The following is a 24,341-nucleotide window of genomic DNA, read 5'->3' as shown; positions in this document are numbered from 1 at the left end:
CCCTCCCTAACAACACTGTGGGAGTACCTTCACCACACGGACTGCAGCGGTTCAAGAAGGCGACTCACCACCACCTTCTCTGGGGCAATAAATGCTGGCCTTGCCAGCGACGCCCACATCCCATTAACAAATTTTTTTAAATCTACATTCACTTTAGTACTATATGTCTTATTTCTCACAGCAAGCCCCTTATGTAGCATGAAGATTAGATCCTGCAGACATTTTCACTGACTGACTGGAGTCCCTATGCTCAGGTTCCTCAGGATTTAGATCATGTTCAGCCCATTTCCTATGTCAGGAAAGAACATGAAGGACAAGGGCTATATTAATAACTGGAGTGATGCATTAATGTTCTACCAATTCATGGTGAGCCCTGTAAGCTGAATCTATATTGGGCATCGAAAATCCAGTGTTTAAAACAAGCAGTAAGGCTTAGCTGTTTTAACTTCACACTATAAATGGGCTGCTAGGTCTGAAGAGCACCACGGTTGAAGCATAACTGGCACCACCACTTGGGTGAAGTCATATTCTTTTTACTTGCCAGCTCCCATTTGGTGAAAGCTTTGCACTACAAGCATGATAGCCCATTCGTGGAAGGGGTTAAACGTTGCCTGTCCTGGCTTTCATGATATTCAGCATCGACTCCTTCCAGCAACAACACTGGAGTGGTCAGATACATTCAGATCAACAGCTCCAACCAACACAGGTCTTTCCTATGCCTTTTGTATTATTTATCATACCAACTTGCCGAGGCGGAAGATATCTTTTCATACAGGAAGTGGAATATAATTGGGTAGGCCAGTGCCGACTGTTGTACCTAGTGACAAACAGTCCATTTTTTTTGGGGGGGGGGGGGGGGCGCGGGGGGAGGGAGAAGGATACTCACTGCACGCCGAGCTTAAATTCAATCTAATGCCGCAGTCCCTCATCTTGTACTTTCAGTTTTCCTTCCTGTTTTTTCTATTATTTTCTGCTTACTCTTTTCATGAATGCCTTACTCACCCATTTAATAGAGCCATAATGGTGATGAGAAACCCCATTTGAAAGAGCGTTATCTGAGCCAGTAAACAGGCAGTGTGCTAAGAGAGATGGGCGCAAGTTAAGGCAAGTCCTAATCACAGCACTAATGAGATTGATTGTTTTAAAGCATGCCAGACAATGGCACACTGTGCAATCCCAAAATAGATGTCTGAATAAAGAAATTTACATTGCACTGGTAAAATTAATTAAAGACGCCAAAAACATGAAGGGCTATCTCCATTGACTACAAACTGCAATAATATTGAACAGCTGACTGAACTCACCATTGGGAAAAATAACACTGGAGCTAAGAATCCAATCTTATAGCCAACAATATGAAGAACCACTGCTATTGCACAACTCCTGTGGGTTTATATAATGCAGGAACAGGAACCACGGCCAGCACCATACAACTGAGTATTCTCGGTGCTAAATCGCGTGGTATTCCCCAACCAATCATGGTGAACTTAACTCCTATGGGGTATTGGAGAATACTGAAGAACAATTTTCTTATTCAAATTTCTTGAATTTTAAAAAGTGTTCAATGACAAAAAAGCACATCATATAAATGAAGCACAAATATTGTAACAGGCACTAAGTTTCTGGATTGTATTTCACTTTGAATAATGCAGAATTCACAGCAAATGTTCAATGAATGAACTACCTTTAGTCAGCACACGCTCATTTAATTTACACGTAATCAATAGTGCCTAGATCAAGCAAAATTATGTCACTGCTCATTAAACACAAACCACACACATTAGTGATCCAGAATACATACAAAAGCTCACTTGACAGTTTTCACTTGTGCCATTAGCTTGCTGTTGGAAGGATTTTCTCTCAAACTTTTTGTACTTGAGCTTCATGAGCTGTGAGGAGGATGCCGAGAAACTACAGGATGATTTGGACAGGTTGGGTGATTGGGCAGAAGCATGGCAGATGCAATATAGCGTGAATAAATGTGAGGTTATCCACTTTGGTGGCAAAAACAGGAAGGCAGATTATTATCTGAATGGCAATAGATTGGGAGAAGTGCAACGAGACCTGGGTGTCCTTGTGCACCAGTCGCTGAAGGTAAGCATGCAGGTGCAGCAGGCGGTTAAGAAGGCAAATGGTATGTTGGCCTTCGTAGCGCGAGGATTCGAGTACAGGAACAAGGATGTCTTGCTACAGTTGTATAGGGCCTTGGTGAGACATCTTGTGTGCAGTTTTGGTCACCTTATCTGAGGAAGGATATTCTTGCCATGGAAGGAGTTCAGCGAAGATTCACCAGGCTGATACCTGGGATGGCAGGAATGACGTATGAGGAGAGATTGGGTCGATTGAGCTTGTATTCGCTGGAGTTTAGAAGAATGAGGGGGGGATCTCATTGAAACTTATAAAATTCTGGCAGGACTGGACAGACTAGATGGAGGGAGGATGTTCCCGATGGTCGGGGAGTCCAGAACCAAGGGTCACAGTCTAAGGATAAGGGGTAAGCCATTTAGGACAGAGATGAGGAGGAATTTCTTCACCCAGAGAGTGGTGAACCTGTGGAATTCTCTACCACAGAAGGCAGTAGAGGCCAATACATTAAATATATTCAAGAAGGAGTTGGATATATTTCTTAAGGCTAAAGGGATCAAGGGGTATGGGGAGAAAGCAGGGTGAACTTGGATGATCAGCCATGATCGCATTGAATGGCGGAGCAGGCTCGAGGGGCCGAATGGCCTACTCCTGCTCCTATCTTCTATGTTTCTATGTTTCATTCCAGCATGGCTGAATGACACTTTAAAACCAGGCAATTATGAAAGTTCTAACAGAACTTTCACCCGAGGCGAATTCGTTTTATTCTGCATAAATCAGAAAGGAATTAGCAGTTGGAGTTCGATTATTACATTATCAAGCCAATCCAGTGGAATATTGATTCACTAAGAGGGCAGCAATAACAAATTCCACCAGTAGCAGCCACTCTACATCAATACAATGAGCTAGACAGATGATAATGCTTGACAATACAAGAACCATTCAACAAAACTATTTGTAACTAGGCAATTATCAACGGGAGATTTATTAAAGTTCAGATTTATAGATTTCGCAGACAACTTTAACATGGTTATCATAGATCAGTGTTCTGAAAACTGGTTTGTACTTCCAAAGGTTCCCTTGTCGTGCAGCATCACCATCAACTTTTTCTATTTCCATTTACACATCTTACTTTAAACTGTAGAGATTAACAAATGGTACTTTTAAACCAGGATAACCACACGAGACACTACAGTACAGGCTCAGTCATTGAGTATATTCAAGACTGAGATCGATAGATTTTTGAATATTAAGGGAATCAAGGGATATGGGGATAATGCAGAAAAGTGGCGATGAGGTAGAAGATCAGCCATGATCTTATTGAATGGAGGAGCAGGCTCAAAGGGCCAAATGGCCTACTCCTGCTCCAATTTCTTATGTTCTTAACAGCTGCTTCATCAATGACCATCCCTCCAACATAAGGTCAGAAATGGGGATATTCTGATGACTGCAGTGTTCAGCGCCATTCACAACTCCTCAGATAATGAAGCAGTCCATGCCCGCATGCAACAAGACCTGGACGACGTTCAGGTTTGGGCTGATAAGTGGCAGGTGACTTACGTGCCACTCAAGTGCCAGGCAATGACCATCTCCAACAAGCGGGAGTCTAACCACTTCACCTTAACATTCAACGGCATTACCATTGCCGAATCCCTCACCATCAACATCCAGGGGGTCACCATTGACCAGAAACTTAACTGGACCAGCCACATAAATACTGTGGCAACAAGCGCAGGTCAGAGGCTAGGTATTCTGCGGCGAGTGTCTCACCTCCTGACTCCCCAAAGCCTTTCCACCATCTGCAAGGCACAATTAAGGAGTGTGATGAAATACTCTCCACTTGCCTGGATGAGTGCAGTTCCAACAACACTCAAGAAGCTCGACACCATCCAGGACAATGCATTCCACATGATTGGCACCCCATCCACCACCTTAAACATTCAATCCCTCCACCACCGGCGTACCGTGGCTGCAAGTGTACCATCTACAAGATGCACTGCAGCAACTCACCAAGGCTTCTTCGGCAGCACCTCCCAAACCCGCGACCTCTTCCACCTAGAAGGACAAGGGCAGCAGGCGCATGGGAACACCACAACCCCCAAGTTCCCCTCCAAGTCACACACCATCCCGACTTAGAAGTATATCGGCGATCCTTCATCGTCGCTGGGTCAAAGTCCTGGAACTCCCTACCAAACAGCACTGTGGGAGTACCTTCACATGGACTGCAGCGGTTCTAGAAGGCGGTTCACCACCACCTTCTCGAGGGCAACTAGGGATGGGCAATAAATGCTGGCCTTGCCAGCAATGCCCACATCCCATAAACGAATAAAAAAAAAACATGATTCTGAATTTGCTGCAATGACATGTGGACACATACAGCAACACATTTTACTAAAACTAAATGTGTATGGTTTCTGAGGTTCACCACTGTTTTGCAGCAGTCTGAACATGGTAGCAATTTACCCATCGCTCTAAAACAGCAAATTTACTGAAGCAACACATCACAAGCAACTCAAAGGAAATTTTACACATCTTACTGAAACTGAAAGATATAGGCCTCGTTAATATATTTGTAGCACTGTACTATTTATCTACTGCCATACAAATATGCAAAGAACTTCATTTTTCCCCTCCCAAAAACCCAGTTTTATGTATTATACTGCCCGTGGTAAATTTACAGCATTTGCTTAAGATGCAAGACTTTCACAGAATCACAGAATCCCCACAGTGCAGATAGAGGCCATTTCGGCCCATCGAGCCTGCACCGACACATATCCCACCCGATCCCCGTAACCCCTACACCAACACATATCCCACCATATCCCTGTAACCCCACGCATTTAATCCCCCTAACACTAAGGGTCAATTTATCATAGCCAATCAACCTAACCCGCACATCTTTGGACTGTGGGAGGAAACCGGAGCACCCGGAGAAAACCCACGCAAACACGGGGAGAATGTGCAAACTCCACACAGACAGTCGCCCGAGGCTGGATTCGAACCCGTTCCCTGGCGCTTTGTTTATTAAAATGGAATTTATTTAGATTTTTGGTAATCTCTGCAATAAGTAGCGTAGAGAATGGAGGAAACAAGTCTTCAGGTGTCGGTGTTCAAAGGGCAATTGAAGAGTGTTCCAAATTTGTTAGCTTGACTTGACCTTGGGATTGATTATACCCATATACACACCGAGAGATGGTATAGTTCGTTATGTTAGACTTTTGGCAAAATTCTGGAGCAGTTTCACCATCTGCAAGTGGACTGGGGCTGGTATCTATTTGATTGAGAGTCTAATGATTTTAGAATTACAAATTACTGCTGCTTGGAAATAGTCGGTGCAGATGTTCACAAATGCTGTAACTGTAATTTGCTGTTGCACAGAAAATTAGTACTATTTTGGGGGAATCAGTATTAATTTTGGTTAAATTAAAGTGTTGCTTATATATTTATCTAAAAAAGATGAAATTGATGTTTTGACTAGTGTCCACTATCCTGGTCATCATTCCCAGACTGCTCAGCATGTGGAAAAAATGGGGCGGTAATAGATAGTATAGAAAACTATGAAAAACCCTGGGTGGATTGCTTCATAGGTGCACTGTTTGTGGAATACTTAGGCATTTTAGCTCCATCTGCGTTAGCGCCAGGAGAGTCTGCTTTTTCTCATCTGGCTTTGGAGATTATAAATAAAGCAGCCCTGTTTGTAGTCTTCACTTGTCCAACTCTTAATTTATTGCTGACCAGAATTAATGTGAATATACAGCTCCTAAGAATCCTTTTAGTAATAAACTGAGGTCCTGTTACTCAGGTCATTCTGTTAGTGCCAGCTTTGCCAAAACATACAGTAATTACAAAATGTTAGGAATTTGGAAGCACATTTTCCATAACCAACCCATGGCTGGATAATGAAGAAAAACGAATATAGGCTTACAGAAAAGCCAAATACCTTGGTAGAATAGCATAGCCCATGTTTACTAATAATCATGCATTAACTTCATTGTAAATGTGTTAAATGTTTATACAAATTTCAAAGCTGTCATGTATGTTTGAGAATAATAGAATATACTATTTTGAAAATATTGGAGGCCTTCCGTAATCATATTCAGGACAAACTAATCAACCATTTGGTCGCAGTCTTCCCTATTTTTCTTGCATTTCCAGTGTGAGCTGGGATGTAGTATATTTACAAGATCTTTGGGTGCAGCAAATGGAGCTATGACATTTTAAGCACTGCTCCCAAAAGGTTGGTAGTTGCGCAGCATGTTTATTTTTGTTGTATAACCCTCCCCAATGCTCAGCAAGTTTATCCAGTAATGAGCTCATCCTGGTTTGTGCTGAGTCAACTGATCTGGGCCAACATAGCAATAGCGCACTAATATTGACCTCGGTACTCCTACATTAGGGAGGGCAAATATTGGTCTGACTGCTATCCAACAAGCCCTGCTGGAATACATGTGTGGATATTGAGTAAGGAAAGGATCTGGTTTGCCGGTGATCCCTCTCTTTGGTTAAATATCTGCCAACAAGTCCCATAAATAATACCCACTTGGGCGATAAACTGGAGGAGTCCTGGCCACGTGAAACATGCCTTGGAGAGGAGGGAATAAAATTAGGGAATGGGGAAAAAAAAATTTGGCTTGTGCTTGTGAAGAGGCTAAAAGTGGTATTTCAGCAGGAGTGGAGAATGGAGGTAACGCAGGTTGTTTTTGAATGACTGACTGGAGTCAGCTAAAATGCTCTGAAGCTGAGGGCCTGAATGCAGATATTAAGGAATGTAAAATATGGCTATGTCTGCACACTCTCATTTTTCATATGCAGTATAACTAATTTCTCAGACATTTTTAAGATTTGGATTTTCCCTTACAGCTGATTCTTGAAACTTTTTGCATTTTCTGTTGCGCAATTTCTTGATGGAGCTCTAAATTTTGTTACTCAAAAGGTTGTAAGTGGAAACCTGAGCAGTAACAAACCCACTTCAGGTTTAAATAAAAACCGAACATGCTGGCAACACAGCAAGTCAGGCAGCATCTGTGGCGAGAGAAGCAGAGTTAATCCTTGGAAGTACCAGCAGATCCAGAGAGCTTCACACTCTGATTTGGCCATTTTAAGTTTTCAGCTTAATTGGGCATGAAACAATCACAACTAAAAATGCGTAGAACGTATACCAGCGATTCGGGTCATCAGAAATCAGATGAAAGGTCATTGGCCTGAAATGCTAACTCTGTTTCTCTCTCCACAGATGCTACCGGACCTGCTGAGTGTTTCCAGCATTTTCCAGTTTTTATTTCAGATTTCAAGCATCTGCAATATTTTTCTTTTGTCACTTTAGATTTAACCAATTCAAAAGCAAACTGAGCTGAAAAATTACTATTTTACTGGGTGTGAAAGGCCAAGCCCTCTTGAGGCTTTATTAGTGTACGTTCTATGAATTTTCCATTGTGATTCTTTCATGCCTAATTAAGCTGAAAACTTTAAATGGCCAAATCAGAGTGTGAAATTCTTTGGATCTGCTGGTACTTATAAGGATTAAATATTCAAATGACACTACTGTGGTAAAGTCAATAGATAGGTGGCTGCTACATGTGGTGGTCATTCATAGTTTTGTACAGCTGTGAAATTGATTTACTACACAGCAAAACAGTGGTGAGCTACTAAATATATGTTGCTGTTGTCCTGGAGGCATTTTCCTGAAGCCTATATTTATTTATTTTTAAATCACACATAGTTGCCTTATACACCTGGAAAGTCTCAAAAGGGAAGTCGGTTTACAAATGCAGGTGAAATTGAGAGGTGCTGCAATAAAATACAAAATACTATATCGGCTAATTCATTAGCCTCAGTCTGTCTTCCTGAATGTACCCCATCCTCTTTACCTGCCTATTAAAAAAATTTTTTAAATAGGATTTGTAAATAAGCCTGAAGTATGAAGTAAAATCAAAGGCACAACTTGGATTGGCCCTTTATTTAACTGAGATTCAAAAATATGATTTGTCTATATCTTGTGTGTAATGTATGTTTCTATATCTTAAGTATGTACGTGAATGAATAAAGCATGAACTAATCCCAAGACTGCAGACAAATGTAATTGTCTGATTGCTGAGAGTACTTGATTTTTTTTCTTCCTTTTGTATAATCAGGTTTTTGAAATTGCTGCCAGCTAATGGTTTTAATTTGCAATGTAGTGGCAGTTTTTTTTTAAATGTCTGCTTTGGAGCCTTCAGCATTGACAACCCTAGTTGTCTGGGTATGGCAACCTTCCAGGTTTGGATCTTTTTAAGAACATAAGTTGAGGAAAGGATAAGGTGCATGTACAGAGTAAGTGTAGGTAGTGTATTAAAAATATTTTTTACGTAAAATGGATTTACATTTAGTAATGTGGAGATTATTTTTTGTCAGCTGGATATCTGGTGTATGATTACCCGTTACCAAGAGTAATTAATATTCTTGATTGGGAGTCTTTAATATAGTAATTTTTAATGGAAACAGGAGTTGCTCTGCACTTGCCAGCGCATCAGGCTTTATACAGTAGGTATATATATCCTGAGTTACATAGAAGATAGGAGCAGGAGTAGGCCATTCGGCCCTTCGAGCCTGCTCCGCCATTCAATGAGATCATGGCTGATCATCCAAATTCAGTACCCTGTCCCTGCCTTCTCCCCATATCCCTTGATCCCTTTAGCATTAATAAGAAATATATCCAACTCCTTTTTGAACATATTTAATGAACTGGCCTCCACCGCCCTCTGTGGCAGAGGATTCCACAGGTTCACCACTCTCTGGGTGAAGAAATTCCTCCTCATTTCAGTCCTAAATGGCTTACCCCTTACCCTTAGACTATGACCCCTGGTTCTGGACTCCCCGGCCATCAGAAACATCCTTCCTGCATCTAGTCTGTCCAGGCCCGACAGAATTTTATAGGTTTCGATGAGATCCCCTCTCAATCTTCTAAACTCCAGTGAGTATAAGCCCAATCGACACAATCTCTCCTCATACGTCATTCCTGCCATCCCAGGTATCAGCCTGGTGAATCTTCGCTGCACTCCTTCCATGGCAAGAACGTCCTTCCTCAGGTAAGGCGACCAAAACTGCACACAATGCTCAAGGTGCGGTCTCACCAAGGCCCTGTACAACTGTAGCAAGACATCCTTGTTCCTGTACTCGAACCCTCTTGCTACGAAGGCCAACATACCATTTGCCTTCTTAACCGCCTGCTGCACCTGCATGCTTACCTTCAGCGACTGGTGCACAAGAACACCCAGGTCTCTTTGCACTTCCCCTTCTCCCAATCTATTGCCATTCAAATAATAATCTGCCTTCCTGTTTTTGCCACCAAAGTGGATAACCTCACATTTATCCACATTAGTGCATTTGCCATGTTTCTGCCCAATCACACAATCTGTCCAAATCGTACTAGAGTTTCTCGACATCCTCCTCACAGCTTACCTTCCCACCCAGCTTTGTGTCGTCTGCAAATTTGGAGATATTACATCCAATTCCCTCGTCCAGATCATTAATATATATTGTGAACAGCTGGGGTCCTAGGACCAATCCTTGCGGTACCCCACAAGTCACTGCCTGCTACTCGGAAAATGACCCGTTTATTCCAACTCTGCCTTCTGTCCGCCAACCAGTTCTCTATCCAAGTCAATACCTTGCCCCCAATCCCATGTGCCTTAATTTTGCACGCTAATCTCTTATGTGGGACCTTATCGAAAGCCTTCTGAAAGTCCAAATACACATCCACTGGTTCTCCCTTATCTATTTTACCAGTTACATCCTCAAAAAATTCCAGTAGATTAGTCAAGCATGATTTACCTTTTGTAAATCCATGTTGACTTTGTCCGATCCTGTCACTGCTTACCAAGTGCACTGCTATTACATCTTCCATAATAGATTCTAGCATTTTCCCCACTACCGATGTCAGGCTTACCGGTCTATAATTCCCCGCTTTTTCTCTATCACCTTTTTTGAATAGTGGGGTAACATTAGCTACCCTCCAATCCATGGGTACTGTTCCAGAGTCTATCGAGTTCTGGAAGATGACCAGCAATGCATCTACTATTTCTAGGGCCACTTCCTTAAGTACCCTGGGATGTAGATTATCAGGCCCTGGGGATTTATCAGCCTTCAGTCCCATCAATTTTCCTAACACCATTTCCCTACAAATACTGATTTCTTTCAGTTCCACCCTTTCATCAGGCCCTATGTTCCCCGGCATCTCTGGGAGGTTATTTGTGTCCTCCTTTGTGAAGACAGAACCAAAGTATGAATTTAGTTGGTCTTCCATTTCTTTGTTTCCCATTATAAATTCCCCTGATTCTGACTGCAAGGGACCTACGCTTGACTTCACCAATCTTTTTCTCTTCACATATCTATAAAAGTTTTTAGAGTCAGTTTTTATGTTCCCTGATAGCTTACTCTCATATTCTATTTTCCCTTTCTTAATTAATCCCTTTGTCCTCCTTTGTTGAATCCTAAACTGCTCCTAATCCTCAGGATTATTGCTTTTTCTGGCCAATTTATATGTCGTCTCCTTGGATCTTATGCTATCCCTAATTTCCCTTGTTAGCCACGGTTGAGTCACCTTTTTTGTTTTATTTTTATGCCAAACTGGGATGAACAAATTCTGCAGCTCATCCATTCGGTCTTTGAATGTTTGCCATTGCCTATCCACCGTCAACCCTTTGAGTGCCATTCCCCAATCAATCCTACCCAACTCGCTCCTCAGACCATCGTAGTTTCCTTTATTTAAATTGAGGACCCTAGTCTCTGAGTCAACTACTTCATTCTCCATCTTAATGAAGAATTCGATCATATGATCGCTCAGACCCAAGGGGCCTCGTACAACAAGATTGCTAATTAATCCTTTCTCGTTACATAATACCCAGTCTAAGATGGCCTGATCTCTGGTTGGTCCCTCGACATATTGGTCCAGGAAACCATCCCGTAAACACTCCAGGAATTCCTCCTCCACAGTATTGTTACTAATTTGGTTGGCCCAATCTTTATGTAGATTAAAGTCACCCATGATGACTGCTGTGCCCTTATTGCACGCTTCTTTAATTTCCCTTTTAATGCCATCCCCAACCTCCGCCTTACTGTTGGGAGGTCTATATACCACTCCCACTAATGTTTTTCTCCCCTTAGTATTTCTCAATTCTACCCATACAGCTTCCACATCATCAGAGCTAATATCCTTCATTACAACTGTATTAATCCCTTCTTTAACCAGTAATGCTACCCCACCTCCCTTTCCTTTTTGCCTATCTTTCCTGAATATCGAATACCCCTGGATGTTAAGTTCCCAGTCTTGGCCATCCTTGAGCCATGTTTCTGTAATCCCAACCAAATCATATTCGTTTACCTCTTTGCGCAGCCAATTCGTCCACCTTATTACAAATGCTCCTCGCATTAAGACACAAAGCCTTCAGGCTTGTTTTTTTAACGCTGTTAGACCTATTAGAATTATTTACTGTGGCCACGTTTGATTGAAACCGTTGATTTCTCTGACTGCCACTTTTGTTTTTCTCCTTCCTATCTTTTGCTTTGATCCCTGTTTCCCTTTCCTCTGTCTCCCTGCTCAGGTTCCCAACCCCCTGCCATTTTAGTTTAAACCCCCCCCGAACAGTGCTAGCAAACCTCCCCGCAAGGATATTTGTCCCGTTCTGGTTCAGGTGCAACCCGTTCGACTTGTACAAGTCCCACCTTCCCCAGAAGCAGGCCCAGTGATCCAGGAAACTAAAGCCCTCCCTCCTGCACCAACTCTTTAGCCACGCATTCATCTGCTCTATCCTCCTATTCCTATACTCACTAGCGCGTGGCACAGGGAGTAATCCAGAGATTACAACCTTTGAGGTCCTGCTCTTTAATCTGCTATCTAGCTCCCTAAATTCTTGCTGCAGGACCTCATCCCTCTTCCTACCCATGTCATTGGTCCCAATGTGAACCACGACCTCTGACTGTTCACCCTCCCCCTTCAGAATGCCCTGCAGCCGTTCAGTGACATCCTTGACCCTGGCACCAGGGAGGCAACAAACCATCCTGGAGTCACGTCTACAGCCACAGAAACGCCTATCTGTTCCCCTTACGATAGAATCCCCTACCACTATTGCTCTCCCACTCTTTTTCCTCCCTTCCTGAGCAGAAGCACCCCTGGTGCCGGGAAGTTGGCTGCTGCTGCCTTCCTCTGGTAAGTCATCCCCCTCAACAGTATCCAAATCGGTGTACCTGTTTGAGGGGGATGGCCACAGGGGTCCCCTGCACTACCTGCCTGCCTCTACTGCTCTGCCTGATGGTCACCCATTTCCCTTCTGCCTGTGCAGCCCTTACCTGCGGTGTGACCACCTCATCAAACGTGTTATCCACGACCCTCTCAGCATCGTGAATGCTCCAAAGCTCATCCATCCGCAGCTCCAGCGCCGCAATGCAGTCTGCTAGTAGCCGCAGCTGGATGCATTTCTGGCACACGTGGTCATCAGGGACACCGGCAGTGTCCCTGAATTCCCACATAGAGCAAGAGGAGCATAACACGGGGCTGGGCTCTCCTGGCATGACTTACCCTTTAATTAATTTAAATTAATTCACTATCACCAATTAAAGATAAACTCTAAGGCGCTTGTATGGTTTACCAACAGTCCCCACTACACCAGAAAAGACCTTAGCAACTATAAACCACAGAGTTAATCTTCGAAATCACATGACTCAAGCCACTTAAGTCAGTCACATTACAGTGGTCATTCTCTTCTCATGCTGCTACACCGAGACTGGCAGGGATCCTCACCCCCTCCACAATTCATTTATCTGCTTAGGCAACTCCTTAACCAGGCATTTCATTGTTCAAGAATGTTTTGTTTTGGATTTTAATGCAGAAGCATTATGCAATACTATCACTGGGTGTACAATAAGTTATTCGTTTTCACTTAGTTAGTTATCTGAAACCCTCAACTACAATACATTCCTACGTATATTTAAATATTTTACTTATACTTGATATGAACATAGCCACCAATACAACAAAAATTGGAAATGGCTCATGAAAATATATTAACTCTTTCTTAGCCTGTAAATTTGTAGTGATAAAACCATAAACATTCTACATGACCATTCCTCACTAGGCACATATCTACTTTCAAGGATATGTAGATGAACCAGTCTTTGGTTTTTAAATAGACAATTTTCCAATTTTGTATTAATAGTATATAAAAGTTTCTTAACCAATTACTGAAAACCTGGTTTTATTTTCAGTGATTTTCTAGTGTGCACATGCATAACCATAGAGTACACTGACCATCAGCATACAAAACATCCAAAACGAAATTTAAAAATTCATCCATGATCTCTACAGTACTTGAAAACAAAGAACCCCATCCCTGGAATGATTTTAATATATCATCTTGGGGGTCAGCTGGCTTGCCATAAACTGCTTAGGATTCACTCTCGTCATTCTGAACGCCTTGAAGGAAAACAAGATCATAATCTTTAAATATATGTCAGCTTGGCTTAATTGGTGGCACTTCCACCCAAGTCAGAAAGTTGTTGGTTTACACCACACTGCAGGATTTGAGCACATAAACTAGACTCACAATTCAGCTCAGTAGTGAGGGAATGCTGTATTGTTGGAGGTGGAAACTTTCACATGAGACATGAAACAAGGCACCATTTGCCTGTTCCAGTGATTCAAGTGAACATGAAAAGATCCCATGGAAATTCAAAAAAGTGCAGGGAGTGTTCCTGGTGTCCTGGCCAACGTCTGCCCCTCAATTGGTGATTAATTGAATTGATGCTTGTTGGATCTCGTATACAAATTAGCTGCCATGTTTGCCTACCTTACAAAAATAACTGCATGTCAAAAGGGTCCTGAGGATTTGATCAGCTGTAATATAAATGCAAGTTCATGCATTCTTTAAAATATCAACTATTTCTCTGCATACAAATTCTTTGCATGGCTAAGTGAGCAGAGGAAATGTTTAATTTTCTATTGTATGTTCGTAGAATGAAACTTTCATCCCATCAGCCTATGCTAGATTTGAACCCAGAAGTGAAAACTCAGTGTCTAGAGCGCAAGTCCCCACTGCAGAAAACTGTGAGGAAATACCCTGTTTGTTATTGTCAGCTTAACAAAACAAATCCAATGATGACATCTTCTGGCCTCACTGTGCAATAGGTTTAAACTGGTTTAAGAAACTGGAACTTACTTGCCTCACTTATTTCATAACTTTACTGCCATTCCAATTCACAGTGCATGTGATATTTGGGAATGGTCATGCGAGATTGGTTGTCTTATCAGAACACTTACAATGATGTTGAAATTCTTAATATTAAAAGAGGAAACTGTCATCAAAACCATGTAGAAATAATTTGGAGAATTGTACCAACTAATGAGAAGGTAACTGCAAACAATCAATTCCTTGAGTTAGATTCTACTTGTTCTACAGTAAACTCTCTCTGGAACAAGCTTTTCAAAGAGGACTCCAAGGCTGCAAATATTAGTTCTGCGTTGCTCCAATTCTGGCCACTTGTGAATCACCAATTTTCATCGCCTCACCATTGGCGGCCATACCTTCAGCTGCCTAAGCCCCAAGCTCTGCAATATATTCTCTAAACCTTTCCACCTCGCTTTCCTCCTTTAAGACACTCCTTAAAACCTAACTCTTTGACCAAGCTTTTGGTCAGCTGCCCCAATAGCTCTATGTGGCTCGGTGTCACATTGTGTCTGATAACGCCCGTGAACCACACTGGGACGTATTACGACGTTAAAAGGGACTATGTAAATTCAAGTTGTTGCTGTTCGCTCATTTATATGAATTCCTGACAAATTTACATTTTAGTGTGCCAGAATTCTGGAAACACCAGAGGGAAAAAGCCTTGCAAGAAAAAAGGGGGATAAAAATGCACTGCTATACTCAACTCTTGTTCTACAGTGGTTGCAAAGGTTCAGAATCTGTTCCAAAAAAAAAAATCAACAGAACTCAGTTTAGTAGCACACTGACACCAGAAGGATACCATCTTCCCCCACCTCCCTTTCAGTGGACCTTGAACCAGATGTGCCACAGAAAATGAAAGTACAGCAAGGGCATCTGCCTCACAGCAAAATATGTTTGCACTGAATAATGATATGCAAACAGAACAGGTATTAACCAATAAATTTCAGAAGCCAAGCAGCTATCCTCTCGGGTTACAACAACCCTAAGCTGCAATATTAACTATGCACTTTTTCCATTAGAATTACCCTAAAGCTCACCAGGTTAACGCATCCCAGATGAGTGTATGCCATCTATTAATTACTGTAACTTCCTTTTGCATCTGTTCATTTTAAAGATATATCAGGGAGAACTTCAATCAAGCCCCATCTTCCTATCAAAAAGGGCTAAATCTCCTACTTTCACCTATGTTTCTATGGGAAAATGCCAAATAGAGGCAGCACTTTCCCCAGAGTCATCCTAAGGGAGGGCACACTGATGTTCCTGCCAGAGAATAGTTCAGGGAGGCACTGGTGGAAGCCTTGAAACAGTTCACATATCTGATGACCCACAGTTGGTGCATGGCCCGGTGATGAACACAGAAGTGCCATTACCCTCTGTTATAAATATAATGAATTAAGCTACAGCAAGACATCTTTGGGCTCATACAAGCCTTCAAAAAAGTAACCGAGATCAATTACCCAAGTACTGGTATGAATATATTATTGGCCAACATTTAATTTTACGTATAAAGATCAAGTGCTGGGAAGATCTACCACAATCCAACCTAAGGTCCAAACCTACATCTCAATGATTTTACATTACATTTTATTAAATTTTGGATCAGTTTACTTGTTGGGGGGGGGGGGGAGAAAGAGGGAAGAAACTGCTGTTTATTACCATGTGCTACAACTTTCAACTTAGTGTCCATAATGAACATTTTTATAGAATAATTTCTATCCTTCATGTGGATACAAAACAAAATTCTGAAGGTTTCAACTCCCAACAACTGTTTGTTTCATTCACTAAACAAGAGCTGTTCTTTTAACAATCACACTGCAAACAACGTAGAGACCTAAGTCAGTCAATTAAACCACCCCCGTAGTCACAACCGCACAAAAACATAACCATTTATTTTGCCACTTTGAAATTATAATACCACATCTTTCATTTATTCCCTATTTTCTGATCCAAGCTATAAAGCATATTTGTATTTCTGTGCTACTCATTATAAAAACACGTATTAGGGACCAACAATGCTGGAAGCACTCAGCAAGCCAGGCAGCATCCGAGGAGAGAGAAACACAGTTAACGTTTTAGGTCTGGGACCCTTCATCAGAACTGGAAAAGGTTAGAGATGTAACAGATTTTAAGCAGAGGCAGGGAAAGGGGGAGGGGAGCGGAGGAAGGAACTGAAAGAACATTCTGTGCTAGTGTAGGAGGCAGGAGAGATTAAATGTTGCAAATGGGGATGGCAGAATCATAAACAGCCTGAAAAATGGGGGCAGGGGTTATAGTCTGAAATTGTTGAACTCGATGTTGAGTCCAGAAGGCTGTAAAGTGCCTAATAGAAAGATGAGGTGCTGTTCCTCGAGCTTACGTTGAGCTTCATTGGAACAGTGTAAGAGGCCGAGGACAGAGATCAGAGTGGGAGTGGAGCGGAGAATTAAAGTGACAGGTGACCAAAAGCCTGGGGTCACCTTTACGGACTGAACGGAGGTGTTCCGCAAAGCGGTCACCCAATCTGCATTTGGTCTCCCCAATGTAGAGGAGACCGCATCGTGAGCAGCGAATACAGTATACTAGATTGCAAGTACAACAAGTAACTTGCTATTTCACCTGGAAGGGGTGTTTGGGGCTCTGGCAGTGGGAAGGGAGGAGGTAAAAGGGCAGGTGTTGCATCTCCTGTGCTTGCACGGGAAGGTGTCGGGCGAAGGGGAAGGGCTGTTGGGGGTGATTGAGGAGTGGACCAGGGTGTCGCGGAGCGAGTGGTCCCTTCGGAATGCTGAAAGGGGAGGCGAGGGGGCAGATATGTTTGGTGGTGGGATCATGTTGGAGGTGGCAGAAATGGCCAGGATTACAAATATCTCCAAGCTATTCAGCGTTCCTCGAACTACTGCTCTCACCGCATCCCAAGATCCACGCTCAACACCACGCACCGCCACATGAACACCCTCGACCCCTCTCTTCAGCAGCACCGCCGCACTCTCTCAAAGCTGTCCGGGTCCACAGTTCCATTTCATCCTTCGACTCATCCGGCGCTTCAACAAAAAACTTTTTTTCTTCCTTTCTGATGTCAAGGATCGCAAGCTTCATCAACTCTTGGACACCAACGCCCCTCCGGAACCTTCTTCCCCTTCACTTTCCTCTGACCCCATCCCTTCTTCCAATCTCACCCCCTGCCGTGTTTTCACTATCCCCTCTGACCCCAAACGATCAGTCCTCAGCAAAGGCCTGAGCTTCATCCCCTTACACCCCCATCTCAATGAATTTGGAGCTCGGCACGATGCTGAGCTGTTTTTCCGTCGCCTTCGTCTCCGTGCCCACTTCTTTGGCCAGGAGTCTTCCCCCTGCACGGCAGACCCTTTCTCCCACTTTCTGAATTCCCGTTATACTTGGACCCCTCCCTCTGGCCTTTTACCCTCTCTAGATCTTTTCATTGCTAACTGTCGGCATGACATCGGCCATCTCAATTTCTCTGCTCCCCTCTCTCAATCCAATCTACCTCCCTCTGAACTTGCAGCACTCCATTCTCTCCGATCCAACCCTAACATTATTAAACCTGCTGATAAGGGTGGTGCTGTTGTTCTTTGGCGAACCAACCTCTACCGTGCAGAGGCTGAACGCCAACTCTCCAATACCTCCTCCTACCTCTCCCTGGACCATGACCCCACTACCAAACATCAAGCCATTGTTTCCAAGACCGTCACTGACCTCATCTCCTCTGGAGATCTTCCCTCCATGGCCGCCAAACTCAGTCCCCCAACCCCACACAGCCAGCTTCTACTCCTTCCCAAGATCCACAAACAGGACTGCCCTGGTAGACCCATCGTTTCAGCCTATTCTTGCCCCACGGAACTTATCTCTTCCTATCTCGACTATTTTTTCTCCCCTTGTCCAGTCTCTTCCCACCTATATTCGCGACTCTTCCGACGCCCTCCACCACTTTAACAGTTCCCTGGCCCCAACCATCTCCTTTTCACTATGGACGTCCAATCCCTCTACACCTCCATCCCCCACCAGGACGGCCTGAGGGCGCACCGCTTCTTCTTTGAACAGAGGCCCAACCAGTCACCATCCACCACCACTCTCCGCCTGGCTGAAGTTGTTCACATATTGTACAACTTCTCCTTTGACTCCACTCACTTCCTCCAAATTAAAGGTGTTGCTATGGGAACCCACATGGGCCCTAGCTATGCCTGCCTTTTCCTGGGATAAGTGGAACATTCTTTGTTCCAGTCCTACTCGGGTTCCCTCCCTCACAGTCATCGATGTACCGGGAAAAGAGGCATCGGTTCCGTTTCCTGCTCTTGCCCCGAACTAGAAAATTTAATTCACTTTACTTCCAATGTGCACCCTTCCCTCACCTTCACATGGTCCATCTCCGACTCTTCCCTTCCTTGACTTCTCTGTCTCCATTTCTGGCGATAGGCTATCGACAAACATCTACTACAAGCCCACTGACTCACACAGCAACCTGGACTACACTTCCTCCCACCCCGCTTCCTGGAAGGATTCTATTCCATTCTCCCAGTTTCTCCGTCTCCACCGCATCTGTTCTGACGATGCCACCTTCCATACCAGTGCTTCCGATATGTTTTGCTTTTTCCTCAACCTAGGATTTCCCTCTACTGTGGTTGACACGGCCCTTGGCCATGTCCATTCCATTTCCCACACTTCTGCTGTCACCCCTTCCCCCTCCCTCCCAGAACCACAATAGGGTTCCCCTTGTCCTCACCTTTCACCGCACCAGCCTCCACATTCAACGGATCATCCTCCGCCATTTCCACCACCTCCAACATGATCCCACCAAACACATATCCCCCTCACCTCCCCTTTCAGCAATCCAAAGGGACCGCTCCCTCCGCAACACCCTGGTCCACTCCTCAATCACCCCCTTCCCCTTCGCTCAGCACCTTCCCGTGCAAGCGCAGGAGATGCAACACCTGCCCTTCCCACTGTCCAGGGCTCCAAACACCCCTTCCAGGTGAAACAGCAATTTACTTGTACTTCTTGCAATTTAGTATACTGTATTCGCTGCTCACGATGCGGTCTCCTCTACACTGGGGAGACCAAATGCAGACTGGGCGACCGCTTTGCGGAACACCTCCGTTCAGTCCGTAAGGGTGACCCCGAGCTTCTGGTCGCCTGTCACTTTAATTCTCCACTCCACTCTCACTCTGATCTCTCTGTCCTCGGCCTCTTACACTGTTCCAATGAAGCTCAACGCAAGCTCGAGGAACAGCACCTCATCTTTCGATTAGGCACTTTACAGCCTTCTGGACTCAATATTGAGTTCAACAATTTCAGACTATAACCCCTGCCTCCATTTTTCAGGCTGTTTATGATTCTGCCATCCCCATTTGCAACATTTAATCTCTCCTGCCTCCTACACTAGCATAGAAAATTCCTTCAGTTCCTACCTCCCCTCCCCTTTTCCTTGCCTCTGCTTAAAATCTGTTACATCTCTAACCTTTTCCAGTTCTGATGAAGGGTCCCAGACCTGAAACATTAACTGTGTTTCTCTCTCCACGGATGCTGCCTGGCCTGCTGAGTGCTTTCATCATTTGTTATTTCAGATTTCCAGCATCTGCAGTATTTTGCTAACATATTAGGGACCCTTTGATTAGAATACTTTCTATTATTAGGGCATCTCTAATTGCTTTTGTGCTATTCAGTTGAGATGCAATCTGGATAGAGATTATTTCCAAAGCATGCTCAAAATTTATCCTCCTTTTGTTAAATAACAGCTGTTTTGAGATTTTGTTCTTCCATTGAAAACAGTCAAGAGCACAAACAAATGTTATTCCATCTGGGGCAAGACAAAAATAGTTGATTTTCTCACTGTCAGTGGAAGCACAAGAGAGGATATGTTACAATCCCATATTCACTTATTCTTCTAATGGCCTCTCCAGTTCAGATTGTTAAATTAATGGCAATTAAGACTGATTTTGAAAGCAATTTTATGCTGTGAAGCAGCACAATTACAACGGCTGTGACTAAACATTGCTTTGTGCTATAAATTACACAAGGAAACATGAATCTTGTGTATACATTCAAGGGCAATGATTGCCAATTTGTAATTACTGTACTTGAATAACTGACTTATTTACCGAGAATATTCTACAAAGCATTAAATTCACAAAGGATTTTGATGCCTTTTCCCATGGCTATTTTAATTACTGAATACTGAAATACCTCTTACACTGAAAATGGGAGAGGAGGCACACGGCACTGTTGATGAAGTGACAACTTTTGTAGTTGTCGTCCCTAACTGGAGTAGATTTTTCACACTACTTCTGGTTTTGTCTGTTTTTATAGGATCAATGCAAATCACAACACAGAAAGAGACCACTGTCCTGTGCCGGTGCTAACTTCAGCCAAATCTATCCAATCTAATTCCATTTCCCTGCCCTTTCTCCATTTCCTGTATCATTTAAATCTCTTCCTTTTCAAACATTTCTCAATTTCTTTTAAATTACTGTATGTTAGTTTTTGCTTCAATAGAGGTGTAGTAAAACATTCCACCTTCTAATGACCCTATGGTGGACATTTTTTTAAAATTCATCCCTTCATTCTAACTATAATCCTCTATGCCCCATTATTACTAATTTGCCAACCAGCAGATACTTTCTATCACTAGATACCTTCCCAAAACATTTCAGAATTTTAAAACGCTCACTTAGACCCCCCCCCCCTTTAATCTTCCCTGTTCCAGCGAAAAAGCACTAATTTTTCACACCTTTCTTCACAACTCTTAACTTCTCATTCTTGGCAGTACAGAAATGAATCTTCACTGTACCCTTTCCATGACAATGGTATCCTTCCTATAATTCGTGTCCAGAATGTGACCTAACCAACATCTTACACAAATTCAACATTACTTCCTTTTTATTTTCAATGCCCCCACGTAAAAAAAAATTCCCATTTGACTTTTTATGGCCTTTTCTGCCTGCACTTTTCTGAGGGAGAGCTGCACTGTCGGAGGTGCCATCTTTCGGATGAGAGGCTAAACAGAGGCCCTGTCTGCTCTCAGGTGGACGTAAAAGATCCCATGGCACTATTCCGAAGATGAGATGGGGAGTTCTCCCCAGTGTCCTGGCCAATATTTATCCCTCAATTAACATAACAAAAACAGTTTATTAGGTCATTATCACATTGCTCTTTTTGGGAGCTTGCTGAGCGTAAATTGGCTGCCACGTTTCCCACATTACTACAGTGACTACACTCCAAAAGTACTTTATTGGCTGTAAAAAGTGCTTTGGGACATCCGGTGGTCGTGAAAGGCGCTATATAAATGCAAGTCTTTCTTTCTTGGAGAGGTGGATTAGTGAGCTAGCGATGAGACAGCCAGACACTGTTAGCTGGTGATGAAGTTACAATTAGCTGGGAAGCTCCCCACACAATATTAGACTTTTCAGTTGATATGTAAAACTTATCCTAGTCACGAGAGCTCAAGGACATAAACTCTAAAGCCACAGGTTAGAGCTTAAGAACCTGTGCTGGGGATTCGCTCTTCCTCTTAACTAATTAAGCTCTGAATTGTTTTCTGTATTTTTCATTTTTAATAGAGTCAGTGCAATCAAGCCAGTAGTGTGTGTACATTTTCCCAATTATACTCCATCTGCCAAATTTTTGCCCGCTCACTTAACCTATCGATATCCCTTTGCAGACTCTGTGTACTCCTCACATCTTGCTTTCCCACCTATCTTTGTATGGTCAGCAAATTTGGTATCAGTACACTCGGTCCCTTCTTCCAAGTCATTAATATAGATTGTAAATAGTTGAGGCCCTAGATATATAAATCTAGATATTTAATCTATTGACAACACAAATGGTTGCAATAAACCAATACTGTTGGCCACTTACTATAAATACACAGCCTTCAACAATGTCAACATCTTCAATGTTGTACAGGATGAAAACAACAAAATACACATCAATTGCACTGGTACAATTATTTAGTACCATACATGAAAACATAAATGCAAAAGGTTACTTTTTCCCTATTACAAATAAAATTTGAGGCAGGATTATTGCTGTCGGTAAAGTGGGCAGTCATAATTAGTGCAGTATCTTTCTCATGCCATTCACGTATATCCATTTTCAATTTGCATATCTCCAAAGAGCACATGGCTTCAGCTAGATATTTTTCGAATACACACAGGGGAGATAGAGGGCATGACCATCTCTTCGAGCAAACACATTAATATTAATTTTCTTTGCTGGCTGTGGATAAACTGAATAAGATTGCATCACCCAAGTCTTATCTGTGTTTTTTTCAGCGATCAACTGAAGGAGCAAAAAAAATTGCTATTTCAACAAGCTTACTCTAGGGATAGGAGTCTGGATAGCAGTGGATATTGTCTATACAGACAATTAAAAATCTAACAAACCTATCTAAAATTAAAAATGGCTTAATGCACACTATGTGGTCATATTATTGTGAATAAATCATAAAAATAAAGCAGTATGCAAAACAACTAAAATTTGATGATGCATACAAAAATGTACTCCAATTATCCAACTTTTACAATATGCTATTTAACAAACCAAAAGCTGCAGAAATAACATTAGAAACCTACAAAGCAGGTTCAGTACTAAACAAGTAACCAAAACCCAATAAGAGCCACATTTTATGGAGATATTTATGACATCTACATTACCTGCTGTAACCAGTCTGTTGTCACAATCACGATCTAAAATTATAACACATAAAACAGGTTTTTTTTTTCTTCTATTATAGATTCAAAATATTAGCAGAGTTTTTGTGAAAACAGTGGCATTTGCTGGGGATTGATGGAATCCGCAGCAGGGTTATCATGCATACGATCAGCTCCACTGCACAATCTAATTTCACTTTCAAATGATGCTGCAAATGCAGAACAGATCCTTTTCACAGGTAGCCCCTGGGACACAGCATGGTGCAAGAAAAATTATTGAAGAATTTTTATTCACCTCCTTTCCATCTTTTCCAATTGTTTTCACATACTTTTTTTTCTCCCTATAATTGATGCTAGGCATTAAAGCTAAATTTTATATTGTTTCCACTTGTGAGCGAGTCCAAAACTAGGGGCCATAAATATAAGATAGTCACTAATAAATTCAATAAGCAATTCAGAAGAAACTTCTTTAGTCAGAGTGGAGAGAATGTGGAACTTGTTACCATATGGAGTGGTTGAGGCAAATAGCATAGATGCATTTAAAGGGTAGCTGGATAAGTACACGAGGGAGAAAGAAATAGAGCGATATGTTGATAGGGTGAGATGAAGTAAACAGAATTGGAGGAAGCATCAATGGAACATCAACACTGGCATAGACTGGCTGGGTCAAATTTGTGCTGTAAATTCCATATTCATAAGATCACAGAAATTTACAGCACAGAAGGAAGCTATTCAGCCCACCATGTCTGTTCCTCTCTTTGCTGGAGCAATGCAAGACTAATCCCATTGTCTTATCCTCTCCCCAAAGCCCTGTATCTTTGCTTCAGATATTTATTCAATTTTCCCTTAAAAATACTATAATCTCTGCTTCAAGCACAACTTGTGGCCAAGCATCCCATGCTCGAACAACCCTGAGTAAAGAAATTTCTCCTAACCTTTCTCCCCAGTCTTGGTAACAATTTTAATTTAATGATCATTTAACAGTGATTCCCTAACTGAAGGAAAACAGTCTTTCCCTATTCCGCACCAAAACGCTTTAGAATTTTTAAACCCATCAATTTATAGTTTTATTTACTTTAGGATTTTTAAATCTAGAAATTCAGTAAAGCTAACACATTAAAAACAAATAATCCAATGGCACCACAATGTGGTAGGGTTGGGGTAATGTGGGTGGTGAAGGATTCAAGAAAGTGGTCCGAAATGTAGCAAGAAACAGCTTAAGCCATATAGCAGGAGGGCATGTCACCTCAATCTGATCAATTAGAATTAATGTCAGAGTCATGTTCTTTGCTTTTACTATTGGGGGGGGAAAAAAATATCAGTTGTTGGTGCACTTGAATTCCACACAGATGAGACAGAAAATATTTAAATTAGCATGAATTGTGCAAAAGAACATTCAGTATTCAGGGCATTCAACTGT

At 42.4% G+C, this 24,341-nt stretch overlaps 1 protein-coding gene across 5 annotated transcripts in view; it reads right to left on the bottom strand.

Moving 5' to 3' along the window:
- Nucleotides 1-24,341, bottom strand: part of tanc2a (tetratricopeptide repeat, ankyrin repeat and coiled-coil containing 2a) — a 1,096,529-nt gene that overhangs the window by 1,008,686 nt on the left and 63,502 nt on the right. The window lies entirely within an intron of this gene.

This window comes from Somniosus microcephalus, chromosome 24, assembly GCF_052327205.1.
Source record: "Somniosus microcephalus isolate GS21.2 chromosome 24, FLI_Smic_1.0, whole genome shotgun sequence".
In the NCBI taxonomy this organism is placed as follows: domain Eukaryota; kingdom Metazoa; phylum Chordata; class Chondrichthyes; order Squaliformes; family Somniosidae; genus Somniosus; species Somniosus microcephalus.
This window is presented reverse-complemented; position numbering and strand designations above follow the sequence as displayed.